At 42.9% G+C, this 12,817-nt stretch overlaps 1 protein-coding gene across 1 annotated transcript in view; it reads left to right on the plus strand.

Moving 5' to 3' along the window:
• The first annotated feature begins 380 nt into the window (after positions 1-380).
• The window catches only part of pcbp4 (poly(rC) binding protein 4), a 417,908-nt gene continuing 405,471 nt past the window's right edge, over positions 381-12,817 (plus strand). The window contains exon 1 of the mRNA XM_034165899.1: positions 381-553. The gene's annotated coding sequence lies outside the window, so the exon portion shown is untranslated. The remainder of the gene's footprint in view (positions 554-12,817) is intronic.

Raw genomic sequence — 12,817 nt, forward strand, 5'->3', positions numbered from 1 at the left:
CTTCAGTCTTTACAGTCTGACTGACTGTAGGTGGCACCATGTGGAGAAAGAGAGAGAGAGAGAGAGATGTGGCAGTGTGGAAACACGCAGGCAGCACGAATCTGAGGTGCCGTGCACGCGCACAGATGCATGGATCTGTGCAATAAAAACAGCCACCAACACATTCTTCAAGCTCTCATTATGAGTGTGCATGCTTTTATTTATTTCTTTTACCCAAAGCTCTCGTTGTGATCGTGCACGTTTCTTTCTTTTTTTTTTTTTAATCCGGTGTGATGCAGTGAAACAGTTTCTCATGCTGACAGTCTGCAGCTGCTCCAAACACTAACTGCTTTATTTCCTGCAACAATCAATCCCTCTGTTTCTAATTGGATGGGGTCTCCTCCTCCTCCTCCCCCCTCCTCCTCAGCAGTTTATTGTCGCTGACAGTCGGATTATTCCTCACAGCAGCAGCAGCAGCAGCTCTGCTCCCTCTCCACCTCCTCCTCCTCCTGCTCTCCGTCCGACAATGCAGGCACCAACTCAGGATCTATGATTTCTGCCTCCTTCCTCCACGGTAAGAGAAGCTCGATCGGGTCTTGTGCTGAGAACGTGTTTGCCAGTGATGAGTGGAATGCTGCACTTGCGCCTTCAAAGTGCGCTGATGATCGCGGCTGGTTACGCGCCGCGGCCGGTGTCCAGCGCGTTTGTCGCGGTGATTCGAGTTGAACTTCCACGTGTGTTCCAGATCGCGATTCGTGCGTGCGGTCCTGGTGTGTTGAGATCACAGGATGGACTTCCTCTGGGTCCAAACCCCTTCGAATGAAATGCAATTGGCTGCGGCGCGCACCGCGGGAGCGCACGGCTCCTCCGGTCCAGACGCACGTCAGACGGAGCCCTGAAGTGTCTGCTGAGGGGAACGTGTGGAAGCTCCTCTGGCTCCAGCTGGAAAATTAATAAAAATAAAAAAAAATAAATTGGATATTTACAGAAAGCCTTCAGTTGAGCAAAGGGGATCGAAAGTTTAGTGTTTTTGATTGAAAATTTGTTTATACAAAAATCAAAAAATACCAGGCAGTTATTTCGTCCTTTTGAACAACTAATCAGTCAACCAATTAATCAGCTCTGACGTCATAATGAAACAGGCCTACTGAGAAAAAATGACGGTAGGAAGTCATATTTACAAGATATAAAATTCTAATAACGAAAAATTTAAACTGACATACCAATTCACAATCCATTAATTTATAAGTTGTAACTACGAGATAATAACTCATGATTACAAGACATAGTCATTGTTATGACACTAACTCTTAATTCTTTAATTATAAGATGTATCTCATAATTTTATAATGTCTTATCATATATGATATATCTTATAATCCTCCAAAACACCTTGCAGTGCTTGATTATGATCAGATATAACTAGTAATAACTATGAGATAGTAAATCAGTTAGTAAATTGTAGTTACAAGGTAGTAACTTATGGTTACAAGATACTAAGTCAAAGTTATGATGATACTTGAGTTTTCCTTAATTGTAAGATGTACGTACATTTCCATTGAAAGGGTAGTTGTAAAACAGCTAACTGATCATCTGCAGAGGAATGGTCTATTTGAAGAGTTTCAGTCAGGTTTTAGAATTCATCATAGTACAGAAACAGCATTAGTGAAGGTTACAAATGATCTTCTTATGGCGTCGGACAGTGGACTCATCTCTGTGCTTGTTCTGTTAGACCTCAGTGCTGCTTTTGATACTGTTGACCATAAAATTTTATTACAGAGATTAGAGCATGCCATAGGTATTAAAGGCACTGCGCTGCGGTGGTTTGAATCATATTTGTCTAATAGATTACAATTTGTTCATGTACATGGGGAATCTTCTTCACAGACTAGGGTTAATTATGGAGTTCCACAAGGTTCTGTGCTAGGACCAATTTTATTCACTTTATACATGCTTCCCTTAGGTAGTATTATTAGACGGTATTGCTTAAATTTTCATTGTTACACAGATGATACCCAGCTTTATCTATCCATGAAACCAGAGGACACACACCAATTAGCTAAACTGCAGGATTGTCTTACAGACATAAAGACATGGATGACCTCTAATTTCCTGCTTTTAAACTCAGATAAAACTGAAGTTATTGTACTTGGCCCCACAAATCTTAGAAACATGGTGTCTAACCAGATCCTTACTCTGGATGGCATTACCCTGACCTCTAGTAATACTATGAGAAATCTTGGAGTCATTTTTGATCAGGATATGTCATTCAAAGCGCATATTAAACAAATATGTAGGACTGCTTTTTTGCATTTACGCAATATCTCTAAAATCAGAAAGGTCTTGTCTCAGAGTGATGCTGAAAAACTAATTCATGCATTTATTTCCTCTAGGCTGGACTATTGTAATTCATTATTATCACGTTGTCCTAAAAGTTCCCTAAAAAGCCTTCAGTTAATTCAAAATGCTGCAGCTAGAGTACTGACGGGGACTAGAAGGAGAGAGCATATCTCACCCATATTGGCCTTACAGGCTTACTTGTAGTTCCTAGGGTTTGTAAGAGTAGAATGGGAGGCAGAGCCTTCAGCTTTCAGGCTCCTCTCCTGTGGAACCAGCTCCCAATTCAGATCAGGGAGACAGACACCCTCTCTACTTTTAAGATTAGGCTTAAAAGTTTCCTTTTTGCTAAAGCTTATAGTTAGGGCTGGATCGGGTGACCCTGAACCATCCCTTAGTTATGCTGCTATAGACGTAGACTGCTGGGGGGTTCCCATGATGCACTGTTTCTTTCTCTTTTTGCTCTGTATGCACCACTCTGCATTTAATCATTAGTGATCGATCTCTGCTCCCCTCCACAGCATGTCTTTTTCCTGGTTCTCTCCCTCAGCCCCAACCAGTCCCAGCAGAAGACTGCCCCTCCCTGAGCCTGGTTCTGCTGGAGGTTTCTTCCTGTTAAAAGGGAGTTTTTCCTTCCCACTGTAGCCAAGTGCTTGCTCACAGGGGGTCGTTTTGACCGTTGGGGTTTTACATAATTATTGTATGGCCTTGCCTTACAATATAAAGCGCCTTGGGGCAACTGTTTGTTGTGATTTGGCGCTATATAAAAAAAAAATGATTGATTGATTGATTGACATTGTAACTAGGAGATAGTAAATTAGTTAGTAAACCATATTCATGAGATAGTAAATCATGAGTACAAGATGCATAGTTATGGCATACTAATTCATGATACTTAGAAAATGTAAGTAGTAACTAAGAGATAATTCAATTAATCATGATTACAAGACATAGTCATTGTATGACACTACCACACAAATCCTTAATTATAATATATATCCTATAATCTTCCAATACACTTTGTGGTGCTTCAAGACTATGATAAGATACAAGTAGTAATTGTGAGATAGTAAATCAGTGAGTAAATTGTAGTTACAGTAAATCATGTGTACGAGATACTAAGTCATAGTCATGACAATAATTTTTATCCCATTATTGTAAGATGTACCTTGTAACCATCCATCCATCCATCCATCCATTTTCTTCCGCTTTATCCGGAGTCGGGTCGCGGGGGCAGCAGCTCAAGCAAAGCTGCCCAGACCTCCCGATCCACACACACCTCCCCCAGCTCCTCCGAGGGAACCCCATGGCTTTCCCAAGCCAGCCGAGAGACATAGTCCCTCCAGCGTGTCCTGGGTCTTCCCCGGGGCCTCCTCCCAGTGGGACGTGCCCGGAACACCTCTCCAGCGAGGCGTCCAGGGGACATCCGGAAAAGATGCCCGAGCCACCTCAACTGACTCCTTTCGACGTGGAGGAGCAGCGGCTCGACTCCGAGCTCCTCCCGAGTGACTGAGCTCCTCACCCTATCTCTAAGGCATTGCCCTGACCTCTAGTGATGCTGTGAGAAATCTTGGAGTCATTTTTGATCAGGATATGTCATTCAAAGCGCATATTAAACAAATATGTAGGACTGCTTTTTTGCATTTACGCAATATCTCTAAAATTAGAAAGGTCTTGTCTCAGAGTGATGCTGAAAAACTAATTCATGCATTTATTTCCTCTAGGCTGGACTATTGTAATTCATTATTATCAGGTTGTCCTAAAAGTTCCCTGAAAAGCCTTCAGTTAATTCAAAATGCTGCAGCTAGAATACTAACGGGGACTAGAAGGAGAGAGCATATCTCACCCATATTGGCCTCTCTTCATTGGCTTCCTGTTAATTCTAGAATAGAATTTAAAATTCTTCTTCTTACTTATAAGGTTTTGAATAATCAGGTCCCATCTTATCTTAGGGACCTCATAGTACCATATCACCCCAATAGAGCGCTTCGCTCTCAGACTGCAGGCTTACTTGTAGTTCCTAGGGTTTGTAAGAGTAGAATGGGAGGCAGAGCCTTCAGCTTTCAGGCTCCTCTCCTGTGGAACCAGCTCCCAATTCGAATCAGGGAGACAGACACCCTCTCTACTTTTAAGATTAGGCTTAAAACTTTCCTTTTTGCTAAAGCTTATAGTTAGGGCTGGATCAGGTGACCCTGAACCATCCCTTAGTTATGCTGCTATAGACTTAGACTGCTGGGGGGTTCCCATGATGCACTGTTTCTTTCTCTTTTTGCTCTGTATGCACCACTCTGCATTTAATCATTAGTGATTGATCTCTGCTCCCCTCCACAGCATGTCTTTTTCTTGGTTCTCTCCCTCAGCCCCAACCAGTCCCAGCAGAAGACTGCCCCTCCCTGAGCCTGGTTCTGCTGGAGGTTTCTTCCTGTTAAAAGGGAGTTTTTCCTTCCCACTGTCGCCAAGTGCTTGCTCACAGGGGGTCGTTTTGACTGTTGGGGTTTTTACGTAATTATTGTATGGCCTTGCCTTACAATATAAAGCGCCTTGGGGCAATTGTTTGTTGTGATTTGGCGCTATATAAATAAAATTGATGATGATGATAAGGGAGCGCCCGGCCACCCTGCGGAGGAAACTCATCTCGGCCGCTTGTACTCGCGATCTCGTTCTTTCGGTCATGAGCCAAATCTCATGACCATAGGTGAGGATCGGAATGTAGATCGATCGGTAAATCGAGAGCTTTGCCCCCCTACTCAGCTCTCTCTTCACCACGACAGTCCGATACAGCAACCGCATCACTGCAGATGCTGCACTGATCCGTCTATCGATCTCACGCTCCATCCATCCCTCACTCGTGAACAAGACCCTGAGATACTTAAACTCCTCCACTTGAGGCAAGGACACTCCGCCAACCTGAAGAGGGCAAAGTACCTTTTTCCGGTCGAGAAACCATGGCCTTGGATTTGGAGGTGCTGATTTTCATCCCGGACGCCTCAAACTCGGCTGCAAACCGCCCCAGTGCATGCTGAAGGTCCTGATTTGACGAAGCCAACAGAACCACATCGTCCGCAAACAGTAGAGATAAGATTCCCCCTCTACACCCTGGCTGCGCCTAGAAATTTTGTCCATAAAAATAATGAACAGAACCGGTGACAAAGGGCAACCCTGTCCAACGTGCACTGGAAACAGGTTTGACTTACTACCGGCAATGCAAACCAAGCTCCTGCTGCGGTCATACAGGGGCCGGATAGCCCTTAACAAAGGACCCCGGACCCCGTACTCTCGGAGCACTCCCCACAGGGTGCCCTGAGGGACACAGTCGAATGCCTTCTCCAGATCCACAAAACACATGTGGACTGGTTGGGCAAACTCCCATGAACCCTCGAGCACACGATGGAGCGTGTAGAGCTGGTCCAGTGTGCCGCGACCAGGACGAAAACCACACTGCTCCTCCTGAATCCGAGGTTCGACCATCGGTCAAATTCTCCTCTCCAGTACTCTGGAATAGACCTTCCCGGGGAGGCTGAGGAGTGTGATCCTCCTATAGTTGGAACACACCCTCCAGTCCCCCTTCTTAAACAGAGGGACCACCACCCCGGTCTGCCAATCCAGAGGCACTGTCCCCGATCGCCACGCAATGTTGCAGAGGCATGTCAGCCAAGACAGCCCCACAACATCCAGAGACTTAACGTACTCAGGACGGATTTCATCCACCCCAGGAGCCTTGCCACCGAGGAGCTTTCTAACCACCTTGGTGACTTTGGCCCGGGTAATGGATGAGTCCGCCTGTGAGTCCCCAGTCTCTGCTTCCTCTTCGGAAGACGTGACGATGGGATTGAGGAGATCCTCGAAGTACTCCTTCCACTGCCCGACAACATCCCCAGTCAGGGTCAACAGCTCCCCACCCGCACCGTAAACAGTGCTGGTGGAGAGCTGCTTCCACCTCCTGAGGCTTCGGACGGTTTGCCAGAATCTCTTCAAGGCCGACCGATAGTCCTCCTCCATAGCCTCCCCGAACTCCTCCCAGACCCGAGTTTTTGCCTCTGTGACCGCAAGATAACTTGCGTATATGTGCATCAGGAAGGGCATCCAGCATAATCTGCAGATCCACCTTGGATCTGCTATAGTGACCCCTAGTGCAAACAAGGGAGCAGCGTAATGACTTACTATTTACGAGATTCATAATTACAGTGTATTAAGTAAATTATGATATAGTTTATAGCAAGATAGTGTCTCACAATTCTGAACTAGCATAACATGATTAGAAGATAGTACATTATATTTGTGAAATATCAATTTATTATTTCAGCATATTCATGGCAATGAGATGCAAAATATTGATGCAATACCAATTCGTGGTGCAGTACTGCAAGTTTTACTGCACCAACATGGGCGACCCCTGTCTGTGGTGCTGACACCTGTGTGGACTTCTCATATGTTGTTTGATTTTCTATTTTCTGTTTGTTCAGCTTTGTAAAACTTTGTAAAAAAAACCTTTTAACTGTTCAAATAGTTTAAGCAGTGGGTCACCCCTCTGAGTCTGGTCTGCTTGAGGTTTCTTCCTCAAATTATCAGAGGGAACATTTCCTTACCACTGCTGCCTGTGTGCTTGCTCTGGGGGTTGGTAAGGTTAGACCTTACTTGTGTGAAGCGCCTTAAGGCAGCTTTGTTGTGATTTGGCGCTGTATAAAAAGTAAGTCCCTTCGGCTGCTCCCTTGTTTGCACTCGGTGTCACCAGGGTAAATCCAAGGTGGATCTGCATGTTGAATTGGCACAGGTTTTACGCCAGATGCCCTTCCTGACGGAACTCCACATTACATGGAGAAATGCGGCAGGGGTAGGATTTGAACCCGGAACCTTCTGCACTGAAACCAAGCACATTAACCACTTGGCCACCACCCCTGCCACTGATTGGCGCTGTATAAATGAAAAATAAATTGAAATTGTTGTAAATTTGAGAAATATGTCACAAGTTTGAAATTGTCAGTTGTAATTATTAGAATCTAAATTATGGTTACAGGATACTAAATCATATTTAAAGAATGTTGATTCCTAATTACAGGATAGTAAGGATAGCATAAATATGAGACAGCTAATTGAAATGATCAGATAACTCAGCAGTGAAATACTCATTCACAGTTCTGGTGTAGTATGTCATCTTCCATCCATCCATTTTATAAACCTGCTTATTTTAGTTTAGGGTGATGGGGGTGGTGGTGGTGGCTGTAGCCTGTTCCAGCTGTCAATGGATGAGAGGCGGTGTTTATCCTAGACAGACCGGCAGTCTATCACAGGGCCGACACACTACAGACAGACAGACTCATTCACTCACACTTATGGTTAATGTAGAGTCACCAGTTCACCAAACCTGCATGTCTTTGGCAGTGGAAGGAAGCCGGATCATGTCCCACTCAAACACGAGAGAGAACATGTGAGCTCCACACACAGAAAGGACCAGGTCAGAAAAGAACCTGGAACCTTTTCACTGTGATGCAACAGTGCGGACCACTTATCCACTGTGCCGCCACAAGTCATAAATATGGCTTCTAAAAAAGACATGCAGCCCCATGTGATGCTTAAATGGGATAAGCAGGTTTTGAAGATGAATAGATGGATGGATGTCAGAAACAGGCATCTGTAGTTACCCAACAAAAACAATCTTTTTTTAAAATTCTGACCCTACCCTACCCTCCTCTGAGGTAACTAGAACCCTCTGGAGGAGGGACCCTGGAGCTGCCCCTGACCACACTCTGATGCTCTAATTGAAGGCACTTCTGTCGCCGGCTCAATGCAAAGCACCCATTTACCCCCCAGCCTAAACACCCCCACCCTTCTCAGATTTGGCTGGCATATGGCACAGTCTGGCCTCGGGCCTGCAGATGTTTAGTCGTTACATCAGCAGTCGAGTTTAGAAGCAGAAGACACTGAAACTTCACTTTTTGCCTGTTACAGGCTGTGTGTGTCCGTGTGTGTGTGTCCCCCCCCCCCCCCCCCCCCCCCCCCCCCGTGTGTGTGTGTGTGGGGTGGATGTTTTTTTTTACCTTTATTGTGGCTCAGTAATTGGCAAGTACTGATCTGCTGGTGTTGACAGTGGGAGGCTGTAACATGCCTCTGTAGGTAATCCTGTGGAATAAAGACGAAGAGTAATCTGCTGGCATATTGAGAAAATGTTCATTTCCTGCAGAAGTGCCATCCTTTGAAATTTCCTGAAGTACTAAATGCAAAATACACACTGTGCTTGTATACCTGCTCCCATTACTACCAGACCCCGACAACATGTCTGTCTGTCTAGTGTTTGTATGTAAGAGATTACACCGGTCAACACAGTTTGTCTTGCATGGAGTTTTTCAGCGGATTATGGATCATTTGGGGCGATGAATCTGAATCTGGTGTTAGTTTTTGCCAATCACATCATGCTTTTGAGATATGAAAACATATTTTTTGTATCAAGTGTTGAAGCAAAAGCTGTAGTCTCACACACCTCTTCGGCGCCATAAACAATATTGCGGCTCTTGTTCACATGCCGTGAACCTGGTTTAAAAAATATGCTTTTGAAGCTGCTTTTTTGTGATTAGTGGCATCAAACCCATGAGTGAATGAGGAACTTTTGCATAATCTATCAATATGGAACATGCAGAATGCAAAAAACCTGAGGTAATCTGAGCTCAGATTTGGATTCAGCACCACCAAATTTACCCTAAATCAGTTCTCAAAGTCCATTCAATATATATTTTTTTTGACCAGTGTTTTTATACACACACACACACACACACACACACACACACACACACACACACACACACACACACACACACACACACACACACACACACACATATATATATGTGGTCCCTCGCTATAACGCGGTTCACCTTTCGCGGCCTCGCAGTTTCGCAGATTTTTTTTTAGTACAATTTGGCATGCTTTTTTTTTTTTACAGTGCATTATGTTCTGCGTCCTTATCACGCGGCCGGTCGCGGCACCAGTCGGCATCACCGTGATTGCTCTCACTGCCTCCAATCCGCTTACTGAGTCTGTGGGCTCAGTAAATGCAGCAGCGGGCCACATCCTCCTGTCTGCTGTGCGGAATTGCGCCAAATCTGGCAACAGGTCCAGAGACTACACTCGCTGTTTTGATGCGGATGTTGACCGCAGCCGCAGAGCTCCGTGGCCACCGAGAGAGGACTTGGATTCTTTGTGGGTCCCGCATCCGTACCTCCGGAGGCAGTGAGTGAAGGGAGAGTTCTGCGTGTGTCTGTTTATAATCTTCTCACCCAGAAGAAAAAAGAGAGTGTTTACACAGGAGAGAAAAGTGAGAAAATGTTAATGCCTGTTTGAGAAAAGTGTATAAAGTGTGCAGTGAGGGGTTTTGCAGCCTTAAAACATCTATAACAATTGCAAAAAATAGTGCTGACTACTTCACGGATTTCGCTTATCGCGGGTTATTTTTAGAACGTAACTCCCGTGATAAACGAGGGACCACTGTGTGTGTGTGTATATATATATATATATATATATATATATATATATATATATATATATATATATATATATATATATAAAAGGTAGTGTTCAGAATAATAGTACTGCTATAGATTAGGCTTAAAACTTTCCTTTTTGCTAAAGCTTATAGTTAGGGCTGGATCAGGTGACCCTGAACCATCCCTCAGTTATGTTGCTATAGATTTAGACTGCTGGGGGGTTCCCATGATGCACTGTTTCTTTCTCTTTTTGCTCTGTATGCACCACTCTGCATTTAATCATTAGTGATCGATCTCTGCTCCCCTCCACAGCATGTCTTTTTCCTGGTTCTCTCCCTCAGCCCCAACCAGTCCCAGCAGAAGACTGCCCCTCCCTGAGCCTGGTTCTGCTGGAGGTTTCTTCCTGTTAAAAGGGAGTTTTTCCTTCCCACTGTCGCCAAGTGCTTGCTCACAAGAGGTCATTTTGACCGTTGGGGTTTTTCCGTAATTATTGTATGGCCTTGCCTTACAATATAAAGCGCCTTGGGGCAACTGTTTGTTGTGATTTGGCGCTATATAAATAAAATTGATTTGATTTGATTTGATTTGCTATGTGACTAAAAAGATTAATCCAGGTTTTGAGTATATTTCTTATTGTTACATGGGAAACAAGGTACCAGTAGATTCTCACAAATCCAACAAGACCAAGCATTCATGATATGCACACTCTTAAGGCTATGAAATTGGGCTATTAGTAAAAAAAAAAAGTATAAAAGGGGGTGTTCACAATAATAGTAGTGTGGCATTCAGTCAGTGAGTTCGTCAGTTTTGTGGAACAAACAGGTGTGAATCAGGTGTCCCCTATTTAAGGATGAAGCCAGCACCTGTTGAACAAGCTTTTCTCTTTGAAAGCCTGAGGAAAATGGGATGTTAAAGACATTGTTCAGAAGAAGAGCGTAGTTTGATTAAAAGGTTGATTGGAGAGGGGAAAACCTATACGCAGGTGCAAAAAATTATAGGCTGCTCATGATCTCCAATGCTTTAAAATCGACAAAAAAAAAAAAAAAAAAACAGACGCGTGGAAGAAAATGGAAAACAACCATTAAAATGGATAGAAGAATAACCAGAATGGCAAAGGCTCACCCATTGATCAGCTCCAGGATGATCAAAGACAGTCTGGAGTTACCTGTAAGTGCTGTGACAGTTAGAAGACGCCTGTGTGAAGCTAATTTATTTGCAAGAATCCCCCGCAAAGTTCCTCTGTTAAATAAAAGACGTGCAGAAGAGGTTACAATTTGCCAAAGAACACATCAACTGGCCTAAAGAGAAATGGAGGAATATTTTGTGGACTGATGAGAGTACAACTATTCTTTTTGGGTCCAAGGGCAGCAGACAGTTTGTGAGATGACCCCAAACTCTGAATTCAAGCCACAGTTCACAGTAAAGACAGTGAAGCATGGTGGCAAGCATCATGATATGGGCATGTTTCTCCTACTATGGTGTTGGGCCTATATATCGCATACCAGGTATCATGGATCAGTTTGGACATGTCAGAATACTTGAAGAGGTCATGTTGCCTTATGCTGAAGAGGACATGCCCTTGAAATGGGTGTTTCAACAAGACACTGACCCCAAGCACACTAGTAAACGAGCAAAATCTTGGTTCCAAACCAACAAAATTAATGCCTTGCAGATGTGAAGAAATCATGAAAAACTGTGGTTATACAACTAAATACTAGTTTAGTGATTCACAGGATTGCTAAAAAAGCAGTTTGAACATAATAGTTTGGAGTTTGTAGCGTCAACAGCAGATGCTACTATTATTGTGAACACCCCCTTTTATACTTTTTTTTACTAATAGCCCAGTTTCATAGCCTTAAGAGTGTGCATATCATGAATGCTTGGTCTTGTTGGATTTGTGAGAATCTACTGAATCTACTGGTACCTTGTTTCCCTTGTAACAATAAGAAATATACTCAAAACCTGGATTCATCTTTTTAGCCACATAGCACTACTATTATTCTGAACACTACTATATATATATATATATATATATATATATATATATATATATATATATATATATATATATATATATATATATATACAGTATATAGGTTAGTTTATTTTATTTTCTAGTTTTGTTTTAGTATTGTATAGTATAGTAGTGTTTTAGTACTGTATTTTCTGGAGTATAAGTCATACCTTTTTTCTGTATTATCACCTCTTTAATTTGTGATTTTTGTGCATTGTTGTAGTGTACTTTTATTTTTGACATTTATTATTTCTTTTTTTTTCACTCTTATTTATTAACCTTAAACAACATATACATAAACAAGAACACTTACAGTGTGTGGGTACACCGTAAACTCTTTAAATTGCATAACTTGTCTCTGGAAGTCCAAACGTGAATCATGTGGAAGCAGCATCTTTTCCCTGTGTTGTGTAGGAGATCCATTTTGCCCACTTATTAGTGAAGTCTTCTCCTCTACACCTCAGGGTGAAGGTGATCAGTGTTGTATAGTAACGAAGTAAAAATACTTCACTACTGTACTTAAGTACGTTTTGGGAGACTTTGTACTTTACTTGAGTTTTTTTAATTCAGCTTACTTTCACTTTTACTTCACTACATTTCCGACCTTAATTGCATACTTCTACTCTGATACATTTTCTATGCGCCATGCTGTTACTCATTACAAAAAAAAAAAACACACACACATGAAAAAAGTCGTGTTTTCACTTAGAGACACCACTGATTTCTCTACATTGATTACAGACCTGCAGCGGGTCTGTAATCAACTTTTCTGCAGTGCGGCTTTGCTTTGAACCTTGAACCTGCGAAGGAGTGAATCGCAGGTCGAAGCAGTGCTTCGATCTACGATTGGGTTTTATTTTGCTTTATCCTAATTTTTTCCTGCTAAAACCCTGAAGAGCATATATCTGTGAGTAATATTTAATATTTTTATGTTAAACTGACCTGTTATGGTCTTCTGAAACAGTTGATAGATGTATTTTATAACTTAAAAATGGGACCGATGCTAACGCGT

The sequence above is a fragment of the Thalassophryne amazonica genome, chromosome 3 (assembly GCF_902500255.1).
Source record: "Thalassophryne amazonica chromosome 3, fThaAma1.1, whole genome shotgun sequence".
Lineage (NCBI taxonomy): Eukaryota > Metazoa > Chordata > Actinopteri > Batrachoidiformes > Batrachoididae > Thalassophryne > Thalassophryne amazonica.